Here is a 24,020-nt window from a genome sequence, read left to right as displayed (position 1 = left end):
GAGGGCAATAGAACTTCTTGGTGATTCTAAGATAAGTATCAAACACTTATGTTCAGGTATGCTTTCATGACCTATAGATTACATGTTTGCCATATGTTTAATGAAATTACTGTTATGGTTAGACCTAAATAGGTCATGTCTTTGATTAAGTTTTATATGAATGAATTTTTCTTGATGTCAATTATCATTCTGGATAGTCTCCTTGAGTTCTAGGTAGTGTTCTAGAGGCTGACTTGGAATTTATTCTTAAAATCTGGGACCCCTTCCTCTGAACTGAAAAAATTAAGTTGCAACTGCTTGAATGTAGTGTTTTGCTGTGGTTATAGGCTCCCAACTATACAGAGGCCTTGTTGTGGGTGAAATTTTAGGCCCAGTGAGGAAAATTAGAGGTTTAGCTCAAGGTTTGGCTACCTCGAGTGGCTAGTTAGCCTATGAGTGTTGTGTAGCCCCTGTAGGATGTGGTGAATTGTCAGTTTTTCATTATTAGTTGGTCCCACTTCCTTAATTGGATCTCGGAGTTCGGGTCATGTCATAGAAGCTCCTCCTCTCATGTTTATACCAACACGCCGGTGAAACTGGGTAAATGTGGAGGGGTGGCTACAAATGAAAACTTAAAACTTAATGGATATCTCTGATTGTAGTATTTTCTATCTTTCCTACATAGACCCCTTCCTCTTTTATGCTTCCTCAAAGTGGTTAGATATTTGAATCACGTTGGTAATTTGTTATAATATATTTTCTAATTATATGTTGATTAGAATTCAAAGGGTTGGATTTCTAAAGGGAAACATAAATTAAATTAACATTATAAATTATTATGTTTTTATCTCTTATTAGGTGGGACCCTCCTAGTCCATAAAATAATCCATTTAATATGAATTCCCGACATAGGTTTTTAATGGTAAGTAATTAAATAATCATCAACCGCATGTTCGATATGGCTCCAAATAAACAAAATAAATTAAATAATGCTTGCATGAAACATGTAGTATAAGAAAACACATTCCCCACACCTCCAATGTTAAAACAAGGCATCATCATCCATATATATACATGTAGAGATAGTCATCATTAAATGAGAAAGAGGAGCACCTTGTATCTCCCAAACATTGTCAAAAATTGAATGTGAAAGAAAGTATGATGCATTTGTGCTCTTTTATCATTGCATATGGCACAAATGTTTTATGTGATTGTCTTATGGTGGGGTCCCACCTACTAGTTTTATTTTTATTCTTTTTTTCTTGGAATTGTTTCTTATTTCGTTTACTAGGGAGAAGGAAGACAATCACAATGGTTTGTGAAATTTCGATATTGACATGCATCAACAGTATGTTAAACATGAAATTTATAAAGATAGAAATGTGGAAATATAAAGCTGCAAAAGTGTGTCTAGAGTAACTTTATAAGGAAGAAAATTAAAGAGGCTATCATAAAAGGATGGACTTAACTTTACTTTGATTCATGTATAGTAAAGGACTCACTAAATTTTTATATAGATACTAATTGTATATTTACATAAAACCGTAATGCTCTCTATTAGAATAAGCTCATCTTACAATCACATCTATTAAATATTACTAGCATAATCACATTAACAAATGTGGTTAATATATACCAATAAATATATATGAATAACACGAAAACTACAAAACTATAAAACACACTATAAATTATTATTCAAATAACTTCACAATATGCATTGAACTCGGCTAACCAATATGACCAAAATGACCCAGAGAGGCCAACTACATTGTTTCATGTTCATTCTAAACCAATGATAAAATATCATCCTGACATTATAATTATAATTCGGTGAATCTTTCAATATAGTGATGTTCTTTTATTCATTACGTGTCATACCACACAAAAAACTAACAACTGAGAGAAGCAGTTTTTCTATGAATTTTGAGTGAACACGGGTTAAAACAACTCACAAAATGGTGATTTATGTTGACCTCAAAACCTCGTCAAACAGTCGAAAATATATATCAGCTGAACCAAAGCTCATTCTGATAGGGAAGAAGAGTGTGAATATATTCACAAGAACCAGTATGCAGCACAAAGAAACAAATATATTTCTGAAGATTAACATGACAACGCACTTTTGAGCTATTAATAAATTTCAAGGTCAAAGGTAGAAACACAACCATGATAATCGGTGGAAAGGAAAGACAGAATTATGTTACACAATGAAACCTTTAATACTATTATTATGGATTTTCCGTGCCATTTTATGGGAAATTTGTTTTGAGTTCAGGTGGATTTTGATATACCACTGCAGATACTCACGTATGGAGCAATTTAAATCCACTTCAACAGGCTACAATGACTACCTCATGCTCTAAGATTCAGATTGTTTAACCTCAAAAAGCGCCAGTTATGTAAGGCCGCTCACATCAATTTCCCTCCCATACAAAGCTTTGACTGGCCATTTTTCCAGTGCAATAGGTAAGATTTCTACACTGGAGAAGCTCGATATGGTTAGATCTAAGCTGGAACAACATACATATATCTTCCTCCTCATATCGGAACCAAACACATGGAACCAACCATTTATAAATACACCCTGGGTGTGTTGAAAGCATTCGTGTTCGATTGACAGTCCACGACTTTCCATCGCCCCGAGACATGGAAAATAAAATTATTCGTAAAATAAAATTTATTAAATAATATTGTAATGTACAACCTGGCAATAATCATGAAATCTCATCCCTCCATAACAATATAAGATGAAGATTATTCTCTCTAGACGACATCTCATCCATCTGTTCAGTAAAAAAAATTCCTTGGACCCAATTCTAATATAAACCATCCCTCTCAGCGTAAAATAATATTAACCAAATAGTAAAGAACAAATATTTCAATTATATAAAAAAATTCAAAATCAATATATATCTTTACTAATTTATTCCAATATCATATATTTTTATTTCACAATAGGATAAAAAATAATTTTTTACCTTACATAAATTATTTTATTTTGTTTTTATATATAAAAATTATATATAGAAATAAACATTGCAAATCTCAATCTCCAAAACTAGAAATAACTACAAATTGCACTTGGTTTATCGAGATGCAATGTCATGAACATGTTCACAAATATATAAGGAAAATGTAAGAGTTAGGGGAAAGTGAGACCCAAAGGACTTCATGCCGTCTTTAATCTTTAGTGTACATTTATAAACAAGCTAATAAATTTTAGTAGGTTTTTTTTATTTTTAAATAGAGTTTTTAGAATTTTAATTTAATTATTAATAATTAATAAGTGATTGTAAGTGATTTAATTTTTATAATGTGTTTATGGATGATTTTTAAGTAGTAATTATGATTGTTTATAAAATATTTTTAATAGTACTTAAAATTGATTGTTGAAATTTATTTAAAAGTAGTTGCATTAATTTTCTATTTTCAATTTCTTTTAAAATAAACAAATTATAAAACGAAAATAAAATGAAATAAATATAAAATATTTTGACTTTAAGTGAGTTATGGATTTCTCGATCGTATTAATAAATCATGATATTAACCATAATAATGTAACAAAGTCTATTTACATGTAAAAAATCTCCATTAATAATTTTATTATATGTTTCATATATATATATATATATATATATATATATATATATATATATATTATTTCCCTTTACTACTATTACTCATAATAATAATAATAATTATTTAGTTTAAAATAATAGTATAATTTAGTTAATTTATACTACTTTTTTAATTTTGACAATATAATATTATATAAATGTTTTGATGATTGTTTTGAATTTGCATTCTACTCAAAAATCAAAATTATCAATAATAAATTTATGCCATTAAAATCAAAGTGATTCAAATAACAATTTTAATTCAACAAACTAAAATAGTCCATGCAATTTGTAAACATATCTTACCATAGAAACCACATAGTTTCATTCCAAAACAAGAAAAAAGAGGAAAGAAACATATTCTTTTTTAATAATAAGAAAAAAATGAGAAAATAAAAAGTGAAACATAGCCATAGACAAATATCAGCACCTCCAAACGAATTATTAACGGAAACCATTTACATGTAATGCATCGCATCTTTGAAAATAACATGATACGTGTTTCATTTAATGCCAACAAAAACACCAAATGTAGGAAGAAGGCATCGTGCTTTGAATTCCTTACTCAACCGAATCAAATAGTTTTTTGGAATTTACGACTTTTTCTCGACCATTTTGATATTATAACAGAAGAACAAATTACATAATATTTATGTTGGTAAATCAATTTGACACCATGTAGAATCATAATTTTACAAGGCTTGGTAAGTAATAAGAAACACTATTGATGTTAACAAGATTGATGTTTGCAATACATATATTTTGCTATATCTGAAAATAGACAACTTTGAGCAGGTACGACACTACAAATACGAAAAATATTTACATAAATCTAGATTAAGAGAACAATGTTATACAATAACTACTTGTGCCTCTCATATACCGAAGCACCCATTTTACTGTTGACCAGTGCTCTTTACCCGGATTTGCCATGTACCTGCTAACAACCCCAATTGCATGTGAAATATCTGGCCGCGTACACACCATCGCATACATCGAACATCCTACTATATTGGCATATGGAATTCGAGACATATAATCCTTTTCTTCATCTGTACTAGGACATAAACTGGAAGAAAGCTTGAAATGGGAAGCTAAAGGGACTGACACAGGCTTCACATTATTCATACCAAACCTCAAAATTATTTTCTCAACATACTTATGTTGTGATAGCCACAGCTTACCATTACTCCTCTCTCTGAAAATCTCCATGCCCAAAATCTCTCTTGCTGCTCCTAGATCTTTCATTTCAAACGTCCTTGCCATCTGAGCCTTCAACCTGTTGATTTCTTCAATTATTTTGCTTGCTAAAAGCATATCATCAACATACAACACTAAGATAATGAACATGTCATTATTTAACTGCTTAAAGTAAACACAATGATCATATTCACTTCTTACATATTTCTGACTCAACATGAAAGAATCAAACTTCTTATACCACTGCCGAGGCGACTGCTTCAGGCCATATAATGACTTCTTGAGCCTGTAGAAAAATTTCTCATTGCGATGCTGAACAAACCCTTCTGGTTGTTCCATATATATTTCCTCATCTAAGTCTCCATGTAGAAATGCAGTCTTAACATCTAATCGCTGCAACTCTAAATCAAGCAAAGCCACTAATGCTAACACAATTCTAATTGAAACAATTTTAACCACTGGTGAAAATATCTCATGAAAGTCTATGCCAGCTTTCTGAGAAAACCCTTTTGCAACCAGTCTCGCTTTGTACCTGTTTTCTGTATCATTCACACCCCGTTTCACCTTGAACACCCACTTGCATCCCACAGTTTTCCTGCCTTTGGGAAGTTCAACCAGATCCCATGTGCCATTCTTACCTAAGGCCATCATTTCTTCCTTCCTGGCTGCTTTCCATTTGTCACTATTTGAACCTTCTACAGCTTCCTGATAACACAAAGGTTCATCATCATTAGCGGTCAAAGCAACTGAAGTAACATAATCATCATACCTTCTCGGAGGAAGTTTGATCCTTGTAGACCTCCTTAAGGATGTTTCTGGTGCTTCCACAATTGGCTGTCTATCATCTGTAGGAACTTCTTCCTGATCGCCATCAGAGACCTGTTCATGACCTCCATCTGAACCCTGCTCATAATCTGATTCTGAAACCTGTTCATGACTAGAATCTGAACTATGATCATCATGACTATCAGAAGAAGTGCTGTCAAACTGAATGTGCTGAAAATCATATACATCATCCGGTTTCAATTTATTATCTACATCTAACTGTACAAGAGAGGATTCATCAAACTTTACATCTCTTTTGATGATGATTTTGCGGGTAGTAGGATCCCACAACCTAAATCCCTTTGTTTGATCACCATACCCAACAAAGACATACCTTTTCGATTTTGGATCTAATTTAGTTCGCTGATGTTTAGGAACTAGAGCATATGCATCACAACCAAACACTCTGAGTTTAGAATAGTCACAAGGGTGTCCTTTCCATACCTCTTGCGGAACCTTGCAGCCTATCGCTGTTGATGGAGATCGGTTTATCACATAACAAGTTGTTGCCACTACTTCCGTCCACAACTCCTTTTGCAACCCGACGTTACTCAGCATACACCTTGCTCTCTCTAGAAGAGTCCTGTTCATGCGTTCAGCAACTCCATTCTGCTGAGGAGTATAAACCGTGGTCTTATGTCTTTCGATCCCTGCATCCTTGCAATAGTTGTCAAACTCCTTGGAAGTAAACTCACCACCATTGTCAGTTCTTAAACATTTTATAGTTCTACCAGTGTTGTTTTCTACAAATGCTCTAAACTGCTTGAACACTGTAAAAACATCAGACTTCTTTTTCAACATGTAGACCCATACTTTCCGAGAAAAGTCATCAATAAACGACACAAAATATGACGAGCCACCATACGACGCTGTAGGGGCTGGACCCCAAACATCTGAATGAATATAATCAAGTATCCCTTTACTAGTATGTTTTCCTGTTTTAAACTTTTGTTTACCTTGTTTACCAAACAGACAATGTTTACAGAAATCTAACTTTCCAGATCTTAGATTAGAAAGTAACTTGCGGTCAGCCAAAATTTTCAACCCTCGTTCGCTCATATGGCCCAACCTTTGATGCCACAAGCGAATGGAGCTATTGTCCTGTTCAGACACCGACACATGATCTGACCCAGTTCTACCTTCTAATTGAAAAAGATTTCCTACCTTCTTAGCCTTCATCACTAGTAAGATACCTTTATAAATTTTCATAACTCCACCTTGAATTACAGTTTTATATCCATTCGTATCCAGTGCTCCTAATGAAATTCGATTTTTTCTTAGATATGGTACATGTCTCACATCAGTTAACATTTTGGTTGTGCCATCAAACATTTGTAGTTGTACACTTCCTATTCCAACAATACTGCAAGTGACATCATTACCCATGTATACAACTCCATCATCAACTGATCTATACGTCTTAAACCAATCTTTATGAATACACATGTGGTTAGATGCACCGGAATCTAACAACCAATGTTGATCATGTTTTGAAACATTAACAGACAATACCTCGTCACTCATACCTGAACCAGATACTGAACCTGTATCTGTGGTGTTGGCTTCCTTCTTTTCCGTCGAAGAGCCTTCTTTAACAGCCTGCTTTTGCTTCCAGCAATCCTTTTTCAGATGTACAGCCTTGCCACAATGCCAGCACTTTACCTTTATCTTCTTTTCTTTGGAATTTGAACGAGAGTCGCTATGCTTGCCCCCGGAGTGTCTCTCTCTTGAGCGACCTCTGGCCATCATTACCTCTGATGTAGAGGTGTCTGCATTCGACCTCTTCCTCGTCTCCTCAGACAACAAGGCTCCAACAACATCGTCAAACTCAAGGATGTTTGTTGTACTAAAGCATATGGAAGTAACAAAGTGATCCCAGGATTCGGGCAATGAACACAACAGAGCTATTTCCTTATCCTTTGAATCAAATTTCACATCTAGACTGTCTAATTGCACGAGTAAGGTATTAAAAACATTCAGGTGATCAGTAATCGAGGTACCTTCTTTCATTCGCAAACCATAAAGCTGTCGTTTCAGGAGAATCCGGTTTGTCAAGGATTTTGTCATATAGAGCTTCTCCAACTTCGTCCACAAACCCGCTGCAATCGTCTCTGACACGATGTTAAATAAAACGTCATCAGCCAAACACAACCGAATTCCGCTCAAGGCTCTGCCATCCAATTCAGACCATTCATCATCTGTTACGGGGGAAGGCAGTTTGGACCTGCCCAACAACGCCTTCGCCACGCCCTGCTGTACTAGCAGATCATGCATCTTTACCTTCCAGATCTTGAAATTATTCTTGCCATTAAATTTCTCGATTTCGAATCGGGCACTCTGAGTTTTCGCCATCTCGTCTAACACAAACAATCTCCAATTCCAATTTTAAAACAAAAAGAAATTAAACTCAATAAATGCCTGTGCCTCAGTTTACATTTAATCTCATTTAAAAAAAAATGGAAATAAAATTGGCGCTTGCTGATCAACACATGACCCGCGCCCCTTAAAAATCCCTCTAAGGAATGTCAAATTGGCGCGACAATCCCTTGAAAAGACGCGCTGATTAGGGAATTAGCGCATTGGCGCACTTAATTCATTCGATTCCGCGCTATGTCAGGATATTGGCGCTACTGTTTTCATAGATCCCGCGCCAATCCAAAAACACGATATATACAGCGCATATATTTAAAAAATCAACACAGCGTATGGATTTAATCTATCCACGCAGACTTTAATACATAGCAACGCTGTTTATAACATATATCAGTGCTGTTTTAAAATATATATACACGCATTTGTTAAATATAACCACGCATTTGGTATATATCCACGCAGTGTTATATATAACCACGCCCTTTGATAATATATATCCACGCACCAATTGCAATAAAATACCCACGCTACTTTTAAAATATCCACGCTGCGTCCGTTTCCAATACAATACCCACGCTGTTTTAAAAAAAACATATATCTGTTGGTTTAAATACATACCCATGCAGGTTTTTGAATGGAAATACGCACCGGTTTCAAGACATATGTATCAACGCCGTTTTGAAACACCGTTCACAAACGTTCCATGATCCACATCAGCATTAATACGCAGATCCACGCTGTTTGAACAGCTCCACAGTGCACCAGGTATTAGATCACCTCCAGGCAACACCTCCAGGCAGCGCCTCCAGGCAGCAAATAAACGACCTTAGCTCTACCTCCAGTATGCAAGTCCAATCTTGCCTCCAACATGCTCTGATACCAATTGTTGGAGATCAAAAACACAGCATACAGTAAAAGATAGACACAGCAATTAAAATCATGCACAGGGACACAGCTATTTAACGTGGTTCACCCAACCACTCTGGGCTACATCCACACAACTAAGGCATCGGCAATATTATTATTAACCAAACAAGAGATTACATTAATTCTCACACTCTCACCCAGCTATCCGTATGACAACCTATTTTATAGCAAGGAGAATCTAACTGCCTCTCACATCAAATTTAGGATGCATTAATTCTCCCAACAACCTGGAGATAATCCAGCAACAGATCTTCTATTGTTGTCACACACTGGGATTTTGCCTATTTTGTCTAAAACATAAAAAATCTCAACAAACAATTATGCTAGTTAAAATGATTATTAATCATTTTCAAAAATCTGGATTAGTATCGTTAGAATTTGAGCCATCAGGATTCAAATGAAAGTTGTTAAAGTTATTTTCGAGTTTTTTAGTTTATTATAGAAGAGTATTAAATTAGTTTTTATGGAAATAAAAATTAAAATAAAAAATTATTTATTAAATTTGAAATGAAAATTATTTCAGATATTTTTTAATTAGAGAAGGGGTATTTTTCAAAATAGATTCTAGTTATATTTTTTTATAATTTTATAATTATTAATTTTCTATTTTTTATAATTTTTTTTAAAAGGAATGTCAACAATCATATCATTATTGTTCAAAAAAAGAATTGTGATCATATTTATACAATACAATTATATTTCTATACAGCTCATACATGCATGTATCACTTGTTTATTAAAAATCCATCTTAATAATCAGTATTGAAGGTAAAAATCATAGGTTGTGATAATCCTCTTTCTTTTCACAAAGCAGAAGTAATTCCAATTTGAATTACCTTCCCATCTTGCCTGGATTTACAAATGGAACCTACTATGCTCTTCCTTCTAACTACTCTGATTACTTGTATTTATTGAGTACGTCACTTGCTTGTTTTGATTTATGAATAGTACTAGCATGTCTTCTTTAGGTCTACTCAATATGAGGACATGTCAAAATTGGTGCAATATAGGTTTGACTCCCTATTGGTTCTTTTGCATATGTTTTCTATATCATAATGCACATCTGCATCAATCATTAGGTTTTCCAAAGACTCTATTAAGTTATATTTCTTCTTAGAGAAAATTGTGTTGTTGGAGTTTTTAGTTGTTTTTCCTCTTTTATTGGAAATTATCATGATCTCAATAAATTGAATGCTTTAAAAAATATATATATTTATGAACCATTGGACCACTTTTCCTATAACAAAGACAATCAATTTCATTGTAATTGAAGAATGACATTCAATGGATAAAAAAAAAATGACCATATTGAATTACCTAGATATGATTCCTATATAGACTATAAGGAAATGGTCCAATTCAATAACCTCCATATGAATTATATATGAACTCTATGTGAATGACCCTATGAAATTCTATTTTTATGTTTCCTATGTAGATTGTAATACAAGTGAATTAGTGTCACTTGTGTGGTAATTATAATGTTCATGGAGTTCTCGTGTTTGATTTGAATTTTACACAATGTTTCCCAAACTAGCGTGGCAATGTAGGAAATATATATAAAAAATTATATTATTTTATGTTAATATGAAAACAAGTCCTAAGTAGTAGCTAGTACTTGCTAGTTAGTTTAAATATAGCTAAATTAGAGTTGAGAGGTTGGAGTTGATAAATTAAAGCCTTCATAAAAAATATATATATGAAAGTGAAAATTTTGTGCGAAAATGGTGTTTTATTTCTTAGGGTGTTTTGTTCAAACTGAGATGGAGAAACTTAGTTGAAAATGAGATGTCAATTCCAAGAATATTGTTTTACACAACCATTTGTCTCCTACAATATTCATGGGTATTATACACAATTAATATAGAAATAAATGTAATTGTATCTCACAAAAATTATCATTTCTCATACTTGTAGGCACAAGAGAAACAAGAAAATTATTAAGGGACTCTGATTACCCAAGATAGAATACTTGTATATCTGTATTTTAATGGTCGAAGAAATTGGTACATAAAGAACTGAAAATGTTCTAGTGTCAAATCAACGTTATCATTTATAACTTGGTGTAGCCCAGACTCATAAGTTCAAGTACCACATAAATGTCTTTTAATTCTCTCTATGAGGGAGGTAGCATTCTCTCTGTTAAGAAGGTAGCATGATATGCTTGATTTTTACAATTTCAGGATGTCGCAAGAATCTGAGAAGTTTGATTTTGCATACTGTCTATGATGCATTAGACAAATGCTCAAAAATATAGTTTATCTTCTTAATTTCTACTTTCTCCTCTATATCTGTATCGATTCCTGAGCATACAACGCCATAGATTTCTTTGCGAATCACATTCTGAATCTTGTAGCAACTAGCGTCTCCATACTGTGTGAAGATATCTATCCCATAAGAGTTTTGCAATCAAATTCAACGATATCCCCATCAAATTCTTGATTTTTGCAACGTGAGGTGACAATAAACAATGACAAATTAACTTTTTTACAATATAGTTTTCCACTACTGAATTGGTATTGCTAATCTCAAATATAGCTAAGATTCAAAAGAATTACAAATTGATCTATTAAAATTTTTAGTAAAAATTGTAACTAAACTGAAGTTCATTTACCTACATATCATTCTACAAACAAAATGAACCTGATTAGTCTTGTAGCAAAAAAATTACTTACTGTACATTGTTGTAAAATAGGAAACAATTAGAGTGGTAGATGGAAAAAATGTATTAGTTTCCAAAAAATGAACTTAAAAGTTCTAAACACTAATGTTAAAAATGGAAACAAAATGACATGCTAAAATGGAGAATCCATTCTGCTTCTATGTTACCAAAAAATAAAAGTAATAAATCAAACATGAAAAAGTCAATGAAATTGTAAATAAATACATTTAAATAATAACAAAAAATAACATAATATAATTCACAATGTTAAACTATGAGTTACATTTTTTTTTATTTAAAATCAAACTAATACCATTAAAAAAAAATCCAATGTATAATACCATAACATAAGTGTACAATAAAATAATTATGCATTAATATTTTTGAAAAGCAGAATCTTGATTGTAAGAGATTTCACCAAAATCACATAGAGAATCATTTGTCCACGCGTTTCGAACCAACTAGTGTGCTTCATCGTTAGGACAAATAAAATCTTGTAGATGTGATAACCACGCAAGATGATGAATGCGAAAGAAAAAGAAACCTTTATCTTTTCCAAATTCGTTGAACTTTAAAGATGGAAACCGATTCACGTGCATTCTTGTGAAGAAATATGACATAAAATAAATGATTATGCATTAATACTTTAAAAAAGAAAAATCTTGTGGCTTTGACACCATGATGAAGCTTAAGAAAATCGAAATAAAATGATATATATTTTCCCAATGCGTTCAGCTTTGAACATGGAAACCGATTCCCAAATTAAGAAAGATGACATAAAATCAAGTAATTATAACTTTAAAAATTGGATCTAGTGACTTTGATACCAACACAAAATGATGCTTTGTCTTTTCCTAACCCATTGAGCTTTAAACATGGAAACCGAAATTGCATAAAATAAAGTAATGGTTATGCATTTATATTTTAAAACAGAAGAATCTTGGGACTTTGATACCTCTACAAGAAAATGTATTTTTTTCCCAATGCGGAAACCAATTCCCAAGTTAAGAAAGATGAATAAAATCAAATAATTAGACATTAATAGTTCAAAACGATGAATCTCCATGCTTTCATTCCATGACAGCATGATGAACCAAAAAAAAAAAAAGAAAATGCTTCATCTTTTAAAAATGCTCGCAGTTTTAAACATGGAATGCGTGGTACATGGCTGAAGTTTAAGCAACAGAGTAAAAGATTTCCAAGTGCATTTGACCTTAAACATGGACGGGTTGGTTGATGGTTGAAATTGAAGGAAAATAATAAAAAAGTTGTGGGTGTGTTTAGCTTCTAACATATACGGCCTCTTAGAATTAATGGAGATTAGGTAATTTTTGTTATGTAATTATGTTCTTGGACATTCAGTGCCTATCATTCACGAATTTGATTTACTATCCCTAACTAAGTATATCTATTTATTATGGGAGTTTAATGTGAAGCCCAAGTGAAGTATTTGCTTGTAGGAGCTCCTCGTGATCCACAGCTGTGAGCTCCTCTAGTGTTGTTGTCTTCCATGTGCAATTGTTGACATGGTACCAGAGTTGCAAGAAGGAGAGACCTATAAGCTGAGTTGAGGAATGTTTCTCGTGTACAATGGTGACTAGTCGCGAAAAAGAAGTGAAAAATTCTGGTGTACACCAGTGACTAGTCGCGAAAAAGAAAAAGAAGTGAAAAATTGTGATGATTATGTTATCTAAGTGTGGAAAAGCAGTGGCTGTGGTAGTTAAACACTGTGCTTGTTTGTTGCAAAGAGGAGATTAAATTTGTGGCTGCGTTTGAAGGAGACTAACGGTGGTTGTCTTTTTGCAACACATTTCCACACGTGAAGTTTTGAAAATTGTAAAGTATTTATGCATCTTTTTTAAAGCCACTCTTTACTTTAAAGCCTTATGCATCTTTTTTAAAGCCACTCTTTACTTTAAAGCCTCACGTGGATTTGTTCTTTAAAGCCACCCTTTTTTACATTAAAGCTGGATTTCTAAATTTGGGTAATTTTTTAATTGAAGATTTTAATTCTTTAATTAAAAACAAAAAGGAATTTCATTTTTTTTAAGGAATCCTTATTTTTTTAAAAAGGGTGTGTATATTTGGAGTGTTCTTTTTTCTAAAAGGAAAAAGAGGATTTGGAATTCTTTTAAGTGAAATTGGAGGAGGGCAATTTTTTTTTTGTGAAGGAAATTTACAGAGTATTTTTTTTAACATTTGACGTTTGCTCAAATTGTTGAAGATTCTATTCATTAAAAATGAATAATCAAATTGCCGAAGCTTATCTCAATGAGAGTAAAAAGATTGATGGTTCCAATTAAAGAAATTGGAAATTTAAGCTGCAGAGTCTCCTTGAGGGATAGAATACCTATAGTATTGCCACCGGTGATGAAGTCAAGCCGACTACTGCAACTGGTGGATCGGATAGAGCAATTAAAGAATAGAAGAAAAGGGAGATGAAGGCAAAGGTGCTACTTAAGTTATCAGTCAAAGATTGCATCATCCCTCACATTCGGGTTTGCAAGATAGAAAATGACATATGGACAATTCTCAAAGAAATGTATGAGATCAAGAACACCAGTCGAATCCCGTACCTCGGTAAGAAGATTCTCTCAATCAAGATGGAGGAGAATGACTCTGTTTCTTCATCCATATTCCAGATAAAAGAAGTTAAAGATAAAGTAACTGATATCGGTCAGATCATGGAAAATGATGATCTGGTGACAATTACCATGAATGGCATGATAAATGATTATCAGATGCTTATAATCGGATTGAATGCAAGAGAAAAGCCTCCAGGCTTTGAAGAGCTCACTGGGATTTTGCTACAGGAAGAGGAAAGGAGGTTGTCTCTCAAACCTCAAAATCTAGATATTGCATAGATGAAAAAGTTCAAGCCAAAAGGGAAAGCAGTGGTTGATCACAGGAGAGGTAGCGCATCAAGAAAAAGGACACCAGAAGGTATGAACTTGCATAAACATGAGTTTGATTTTAAATGCTTTTATTGTGGTAAGATATGTCATATTGGTAAATTTTTCCATAAGAAAAAGGCAGATGAGGAGAGGTACAAGCAAAGAAGACATGCAAGTCATTCGGCTAATGCAGATGCAGATGAGAATCAGGATGTTAGAATTTTTATGGATGAGGCTAAGATTGCCTAGCTACTGAGGAGGATGAATCAGATATTTGGTTCGTAGATTCTGGAGCCTCCTCACATATGACAGGTATAAAGTAATGGTTCAGGAATTTTCGAGAATCCAACACTGGAGTAGAAGTATACCTTGGAGATAATAGAGGGTAGGAGATCAAGGGACATGGAGATGTTATTGTTACTCTACTTGATGGAAAGATCAGGAATATATCTGATGTGTGGTATACTCTTGGTATAAAGAAGAACTTGATTTTTGTGTCAAAGATTATAGATCAGGATCTCAAGGTAGAATTCTTTAAATCTCATTATATTATTAATGACTTGTTGGACCAGATGAAGTCTATTGCTACAGGTATTTGCATAGGAGGACTCTACAAACTGGATGTGAAGAGTACGCCACTTCAAGCCTTGATGTCATTGGATAAGTCTGCTGAATATTTGCGGCATCAATGACTTGGGCATATCAATTTGAGTGACCTCCTTCTGTTGCAGAACAAAGGTATGGTAGACGGTCTTCCTGTTTTGAAAAAGGTGCATATTGATTGTGAAGCATGTGCATTCGGTAAACTGCATAGACACGAATTTATTACTATTATAGATAGGAAACAGAGGGATATACTCGAACTTATAGACACTGACTTATGTGGCTCGATGCAGACAAGATCGTTAAGTTGGGCCTATTACTTTTTAATCTTTGTTGATGATTATACAAGATTCACATGGGTATATTTTCTTGAACAAGAGAGTCATGCTTTTGAGTATTTCAAGCAATTCAAAAATATGATTGAGAAGCAAACATGAAAGTTCATCAGGATTCTTCGACCAGATCGAAGCGGAGAATTCAAGAAAGGGGTTTTCATCAAATACTACAATGAGCATGGGATACAACAACAATTTACAACACCTTACACTCCTCAGCAGAATGGAGTAGCTGAGAGGAAAAACAGAACACTGGTGGAGTGTGCTCGCAGTATGTTGAAAGGTAAGAATCTAACTAATGGTTTTTGGGCAGAAGCTGTCAATACTGTAGTATACTTTAAGAATAGGAATCCTACTAAAAGTCTTGATTATAAAACTCCTTTTGAAGCATTATTTGGCTTCAAGCCTATAGTAAGTCACCTTAGAGTATTTGGTTGTAAATATTTTCCGCATGTTCCCAAAGGGAACAAGAAGAAGTTAGATTCAAAGGCCATTAAATGAGCCTTCATTGGATAGTGAAGTGAGTATAACGCTTATAAAATGTTTGATCCTTCTACTCACAAGGTGTTTGTTAGTAGAGATGTAATATTCCATGAACAGGTTGATGATGTAAATTCTGTTCAAAACAATGAAGAATGGCATGCACCCTTAATTTCAGATGAGGATAATGAAACAAGGATCAGTCAGCAACAACAATAGTAATAATAGCAGGGAAAACACCAGTGAGAACAACAGCAGTAGCAGCAGGATAAAGAGGAAGAAATCGAGTTTAGTGCACAAAGAGAAGAACACAAAAGAATAATTGAACCCCCACTGCTCAGGGGATCTAGCAAGTTGAAACAATTACCAGCTCGATATATGGATTGTGCACTCATGACTGGTATGTTAAACATTACAAAACCTTATAATTTTTATAAATCTAGTAAGAGTTCTGAATGGAATGAAGAAATGAAAGAGGAACATGAATCTATTATTAAGAACAATACTTGGGATCTAGTAAAGCTTCCTAATGATAAACAACTCATAAGCTACAGATGGTTATTTAAGTTGAAATTTAAAGCAGATGGCTCTATTGATAAAGATAAAGCAAGGTTGGTGGCAAAGGGGTATTCCCAGAAATAAGGTATTGATTTGGAGGAAACATTTGCCCCTATTGCAAAACTAAATACCCTTAGACTAATTATTTCTTTAGCCACTAAGCATCATTGGGAAATACATCAATTAGATGTTAAATCTTCTTTCTTAAATAGAGATTTAAGGGAAGAAGAATAATTAGTGTAGCCTAAGGGCTTTGTTAAGAAGGGAGCAGAGCACTTATTATGTAAAGCTTTATTTGCTTTAAAGCAGGCTCCTAGATCCTGGTACAAAAAATTTGAGTCATTTTTCCTCATGCATGGTTATAAACGGAGCAAAAATGATCCCAATTTGCATACTGTGTTTAATGATGAGGGACAAATGGTGTTTAATTCTTTATATGTAGATGATCTAATCATGACAAGGAGTGCAGACAATCTCATTGAAGAAATCAAGCAACAGTTATCACAGAAATTTGAGATCAAGGACCTTGGAGAATTGCATTACTATTTGGGTCCAGAAGTTTGGAGAGATTCAAACCAAAATTTCTTGTCCCGGAGTAAGTATGCTAAGAGTTTGTTGACTAAATTCAAAATGGATGAGTGCACACTGCATTTGTGCCTTTATAGCTGAACACCAAACTTCAGGTGGATGATGGTTTGAAATATGAAGATGCAACATTGTACAGGTATTTGGTTGGTAGTATTATCTATTTGACTGCAACGAGGCCTGATCTAACCTATGCAGTGAGTGTTTTGAGTCAGTTCATGAATCGACCTCATGAGAACCATTGGATTGCAGTGAAAGGAGTGCTGAGTAAATTTAGATGATAGAAGATCAATTACAGGTTACACCTTCAGCAATGGGTCTGGGGTCATCTCTTGGTGTAACAAGAAGCAACATATTGTTTCCTTATCCTCAGCTGAAGCAAAATATCAAGCTATGTCTGCAACAACATGTGAGGCAGTTTGGTTTCATAGACTTATCCAAGATGTAGGAGAAGAACAGACAAAAGCTACGTTTATCAATTGCGATAATCAAAGTTCCATGAAACTAGCCTATAATCCTATGTTTCATAAAAACACTAAGCACATAGACACTTAGTTTCATTTTGTCAGGGAGAAGCTGCAGTCCAAAGAGATTTGTGTTGAATAATGTAATTCTTGTGATAATATGGCTGATATATTTACTAAGCCTCTGGGAAGAATGAAGTTTGATTTGTTTAGGGACATATTAGGTGTGTTTAAAAACACTTTCTCCATTAAGGGGGAGTGTTAGAATTAATGGAGATTAGGTAATTATTTCTACATAGTTATGATTGTGCTTTTCTTGGACATTCAGTTCCTATCATTCAGGGATTTGATTTACTATCCCTAACTATGTGTATCTATTTATTATGGGAGTTTAGTGTGAAGCCCAAGTGGCGTATTTTCTTGTAGGAGCTCCTGGTGATCCACACTTGTGAGCTCCTCTAGTATTGTTTGCCAATTCATGTCTTCCATGTGCAACCATTGACACAACCTTTGAGGATTTGAAGGAATGTAATAAAAAAGTTGTGGGTGTGTTTACCTTCCAACATGGATGGCATTGGCGGATGGCCTAAGTTAATGTATAAGATGTCGTAGGAAAGAAAAATGAAGAATTGAGAATAGAAAGTAGGATTCTGGGCAAGGAAGAGTGCCAATGGAAGAAGTGCAATAGATTTTAAGTAAAGTCGTGTTGGACTTGCAAGTTTCCCTTTGCATATGGCTGATCATGGAGTTTACACCTATTGAGGCATTCATGGAAGGCATAATGCGTATGCTCCACTACCTATCCTCAGCGTATGCTCCACTGCGAATTTACACAGACTATGTTGAAGAGGGTGTTTTGCCTCACCATTGCAAAATCAAATTTTCCTTGCTTTTTCCCATGCAAACTCGTTTAGAATGGGAAACAATTAGTTTGGTACATGGAACAAATGTGTAAGTTTCTAGAAAAAATGAACTAAGCAAGTTTTGAAATAATCACTATGAAAAAAATGGGAAATGGAATGACATGCTAAAATGTAGACCCACAATGTTTTTATGTTATCAAAAACACATAAAAGTTTAAAAAATTGGGTAATCAAATAATAAGATTTCAACGTATTTAAATAATTATGTCGATAGGAATTCCCTTTTTGGAATTGGGCACTTTAATGCTACAATATCAATGGATGGAATTAACATCACTAACTTCTCTCCATATCTAAATCACACGATTAAACTTTGTTTAAATTAAATTTTCATAAATCTTGATTAAAAATTTACCATGCCATTTGTTAATTGACACCGAATAGGAAGACTATAAAACATTACACACACCTACCATAACAAGAATATGAGGTTACAAAACCTTACGCATACACTTGTCATATTAGTGGAAATATGTATTTTGAATAAGATGATTATCTGTTTCAAAACATTGATAACCTGTGTCCAATTCCAAATAACAGGTGTCCATGAGTTTCATAACCTGTCCATCAATTTCACCCTTTCATGTTCTTAATAACAATTTGTAGAGAGGTAACCTGAACAAATCATTTTTTTATCCAAATAAATTCATTGTTTCATTCAGCCTTTATCAATTTAAAATAAAAAATGAAGTAGGTCCAATTTATGTGCAAAATTTATTAATGTACTATAAAACATTAAAAACTACGCAACAATTTCACATCCCCAATTTGTATGTAATGTTAAATAAATTATTTTCTTTGCAACATTATACTACTATCAAAATCTATTAGATAGATATAACACTGTCACTATTTAAAAAAAACCTAAATAATTGTATATTCATACTATAATGATATATTTTTTTTTTCATTTTCTTATTTTGATTTTATATCCTACTGAATTTTAATTCTAAATAATATATCAATAATTTGTTTGTTAATAGCGTAACCAATTCAAATTCCAATTTCGTAAAGATAGTAAATCCTAACAACTTGACGTGTTAAGAGAAGTATAGTTGTATAATCCACTGTAAAACGTTAGCTTAGGCAAGTTGGCCTACAGATCGGATCCTATCTCACAAATTGGACCTCATTAGAAATAGAATAAAAAATTAAATACAATAAATTCCAATCAAGATGTTCAGATCCTGTCCCACAAAAATTCTAATCAGGACGATTAATGTTTTTTTCTTTTTTAGGCACAGGGTGAGTCAATAACTACCACACCTAATCTAAGGAAGACCCAAGATCAATTCTCGTAGTTGCCAATATAACACCAAGAGTACATCCAACAACCTGCAGGCAGATATAGTAATTTCTTATGATTTTGACAAGAGTCAAGACTCACAAATAATATACTTAATGTGATTTGACCCCTAACCTCGTGGGTTTCACCCAATGAACTCAGCCGCCACACCACACATCATTGTATAAGACGCTTAATACTTTTGACTCCTGGCAAATTGACATATTAAAGGGTGGTGGATATGGGGATACTGGTTATCTCCTCTCTCCTACACTTAACGTGGTGTTGCAGTGAACGAGTCCTTGACAACAAGGTGGAAAAAGGTATGAACTGTGTGAATTTTTGGTTGGATCATACTTTTATAACAAATCACTTCATGGGTGAAAGAATTGTATTTGGTGTGTTATTGTGTTCTAACTTTGCAGCCAAATTACGATATTGGAGTCAAATTGTTCGAATCATGTGGTTTTTTCACCCATATCTACTGATATTGGGTTGGCCTTGTAGCGGTCATGTGTTTTGTTGTTATCCTTAATGTATTCTTCACGCTAGCCTTGCACTATTTTAACCTTAACGACAAACTTGCATCTCTTTATACTTGTCGATGAACTAATGCTATAGTTTGGTTATATTTATCAACCCTTGGAAAACCATAGGCAATAGTTGCTGAAGATATTTATTAAAAGATAAATTGAATCTGAATGTCGAAATATAAATTTTCATATATATCGATGTATAAAATGACATTGTTATTTTATATGTACATTTAATTACTTTTAGTTTATTTTCTTGTCTTTTTATGCTACTCAAAAGAAGTTTAGTAAATGTTCAAGAAACTCAAAATGGATCACTAACGATAAATGCATATAAATAATATGTATAAATAATTCTTAGGTTTAGTGTTCTCTTTTATGTTGGCATGAATATCATTTAGAATAAAAAAATAATAATGAGTTTCCACTCAAAACATCTTGAAAACAAATAGATTATTATGCTTTCCAATTTATTGAAAGGAATGTTTTAAGAAAATTAAATTAGATCATTTTTTTCATTTTTACACACAATAAGATTGTGTACAAAAGCCACACCCTCCATACTGAAAACCACAAAACATTATATATCGTCAAACTTCAAATTTTGGTTAGTCTCAATCGAGAGGGATTATAGATAATTTTATATTTACGCTCCTTTTTCCCTATTTTAAAAATGTAAGATGAGATATGTATCAACATCCTTCAGAAACTAAAGCCATATATAACAATTTAAATATCAATAGAAGATTAAAACTTAAAAAATGGCATAACCAATAACAATATATTTGAAAAATATGAAAGTATTTGTGTCAAACATAAGGAAATTCATTAGGAATTTAAATATAACCATTCAAAACTATAAATTATTAAATCCCTTTAATATTTTGTATCAATTGAAAATGCTAACAACTTATATTATGAAAGAAATAAAACTACAATACAACATAAAACCTTTTAATATCAATCATGGTTAATAATGGTAACAAGAACTCAGACTTTAAATTATTATAGAACATATAATTCTCTAATCAAATAAACTTAATTGAATATAATACAGATTTTTATATTTAAATATGTGAAAAACTTAACACATAATTCTTAAATTAAATAACCTTCTTGAAATTAAAATAACATTATTAGAATTCATTTGTGAAGCATATTTCAATTGAAAAGAATTTTTACATAGGCATCTAGTATGATATAAGACCATATATATTTCATATATTTTCATATAATAATAAAAGTTCTTAATTGGTCCATCTTTTTAGTTTAATTTTCCATACATATTAAATTTATTAAAAAAATCAATAATTTCAAATATGATCATTTTGATAAAAAGAATTTAGTATAGGCTTTTATAATATTTTTTGGCTTTTAATATTTAAATTTATTCTATGACTTTGAATTCTATATTTAAATTTGGAATATAATATTCATGTTTTCAATATTGATATACATATTTTGCATTCCATATATTACTTTTTAGTATAAGGAATGGTTCTTTTATTGTACTTATTTTCAATGCTAATATTTATTGTACCTGTTATGGTTTACTTGATACTTTTGCATGCTAAAACGTGGAAGAATATATGGCAACTTGGAGGAATAAGAGCAAGGTTCCTTGGATGAGTGTTTCAAATTTTTATTGCTCCACTACTCCATCTAGGATTCTAATGTGGAGGAATAAGAGCAAGGTTTCTTGGGTGAGCATTTCAAATTTTCATTAAATATTTATTGTACCTGTTATTCATCACCACTCCACCTATTATAAGAAAAGAAGTGCTACGTAGATGCACACATTTCTTAGTGTGTGGGTTGTTGGAATTTTTGAAGCCAAGCAATATGCAACTAAAATTCACTGGAAGGATTAATGGAATGATTTGAAGGCGTTTCTCTAGGCTTCTACCTGCTAATAAAGGCAGACAATCTTTTAGAGTCTTCCTTTTTTTGACCTAGGGTTTTTTTAGGGGTTTCATCCCAGATGCATTGGAGGAACCTTGTTAGTTGAAACTTTCTTAGTTTTAGTATGGCTGTGTTTTTTACTAGGTAGTCATGATCTACTGCATGATTTTTGTCGACTGACTAGGGTTGTATACAATAGTTTAAAGTCTTGTAGTTCAACATACAATTGTGAGTGTTGGTTAGTATTTATTTTTTACTGTCAATTTAAGTTTGTTTCTAAACTACAACCCATATCGTGTTGGTTCTTCTTGAATTAAGTTAGCAGTCTATATTGGACACTGTCAAATAATTCATACCCGTTATAACCTTGAGGTTTAGATGATACACACATATATTTATTGTTTCATTTTATGACTAATACTACTTAAATGGTAAATAATTATTTTTCCTACTATTCTTCTCGATTAAAACAGTAATGGTAGCACCAAAAAGTAAAATTCCTTTCTCATAAGCTTTCTTGAATAAATGTATTGATTATCTTTGTTGGTATAGCCATTAGATTATTTCAATTTGAAACAAATGACATGTTATTATCTCTTATTCTTTCCCCTTTGACAATGGCCAGTAGCTGGTGGGACCAGGGTTGTTCGAGACTTGCCCCCGCCCTAGGGTGTTGATCTAGGCATCATTTGCCTAGTTTCTGGCATATTCTTGCACCAATATTAGTTGTTAGTCTGAGGCTTAACCAGTGCACACACAAACCCCTTCAATACATTTATGGATACTTTAAGCTTTCAAAATTAAAATTAGATCAACTATTTCTGAGGTTCTCTATCTTTCCCCTTGCACCCATAATAGGGAAGACATTTTCTTACTTTTAAATAAAATATCCACGATATTTCATATCATAATAAACATTGTTTAACTCTTTCCTTTTCGTGTTAAAAAAAATCCATTATCTCATTTATATAACTTAAATGAATTTTCTTCTTTGTTTTGTAACAACGTTACTATCTCAACAATTTGCATTCCTTATTACTATACAAAGATCTCTGTAAAGAATTAAATTCCCTTTCTTTGTATGACATAGTGATTTACTTTAACACAATAACGATCCTTTTTCATTATAATGTAGAATTGTTTAATAAAGAAACTAGAAAAGGTGTTAAACATCATAAAAGTACTTATTTGTCCTATCGAGTCTTGTAGGAAGATTAATCTGTAAGGACATGACCATGCGACTATCGAGTTTACTAGGAAGATTAATGAGGAAGGATGAGGATAGGACCATGAGACTATCGAGTCTTCTAGGAAGATTAATGGGGAAGGAAAGTACCATGAGACTAAAAATCAGATCCAATTTCTACCAATATTTCTCCCCTGATATTTTTTTTCCCTTTCAAATAGTTTAGAAATAGAATTTTGATTTGGCTTGTTCATGAACCTCAATACCACACCGATCTAGTCTAGAACTCTATACTCAAGGATCTTTTTCCAAGGGTTCCATTGGCTCTATATCCAAGGTTCCACTGGCTCTATGTCCAACTCGAAAACCCCTTAGCCTTTGCCTGACAAAGTCTTTCCAACCTTCACAACTTCTTATGTAATGTATAATCCCAAACCTTATTTTCTCTCTATCCAACTATCATCTACCACTCGTGGATATTTTCCAAATGAAATGGGAATTTCTTTCTAGAGGACTAAAAATACATTTTTAATTTTTCTTTTATTTTTATTTTTGGTTCACTCGCCCAACCTTCATAAACATGTCACCATTTCCTTCAAATAAAATTTTTCCTTTAGATACAAAGTTTTACTCGACCTATTTCCCTAGATCATGAGTTATTAAGTCTTGTAAAGTAAAAGTAACTA

Source organism: Pinus tabuliformis, chromosome X, assembly GCF_031772625.1.
Source record: "Pinus tabuliformis cultivar Carrire ecotype Pingquan chromosome X, CPIR1, whole genome shotgun sequence".
Lineage (NCBI taxonomy): Eukaryota > Viridiplantae > Streptophyta > Pinopsida > Pinales > Pinaceae > Pinus > Pinus tabuliformis.
Note: the sequence above shows the minus strand (reverse complement) of the source record.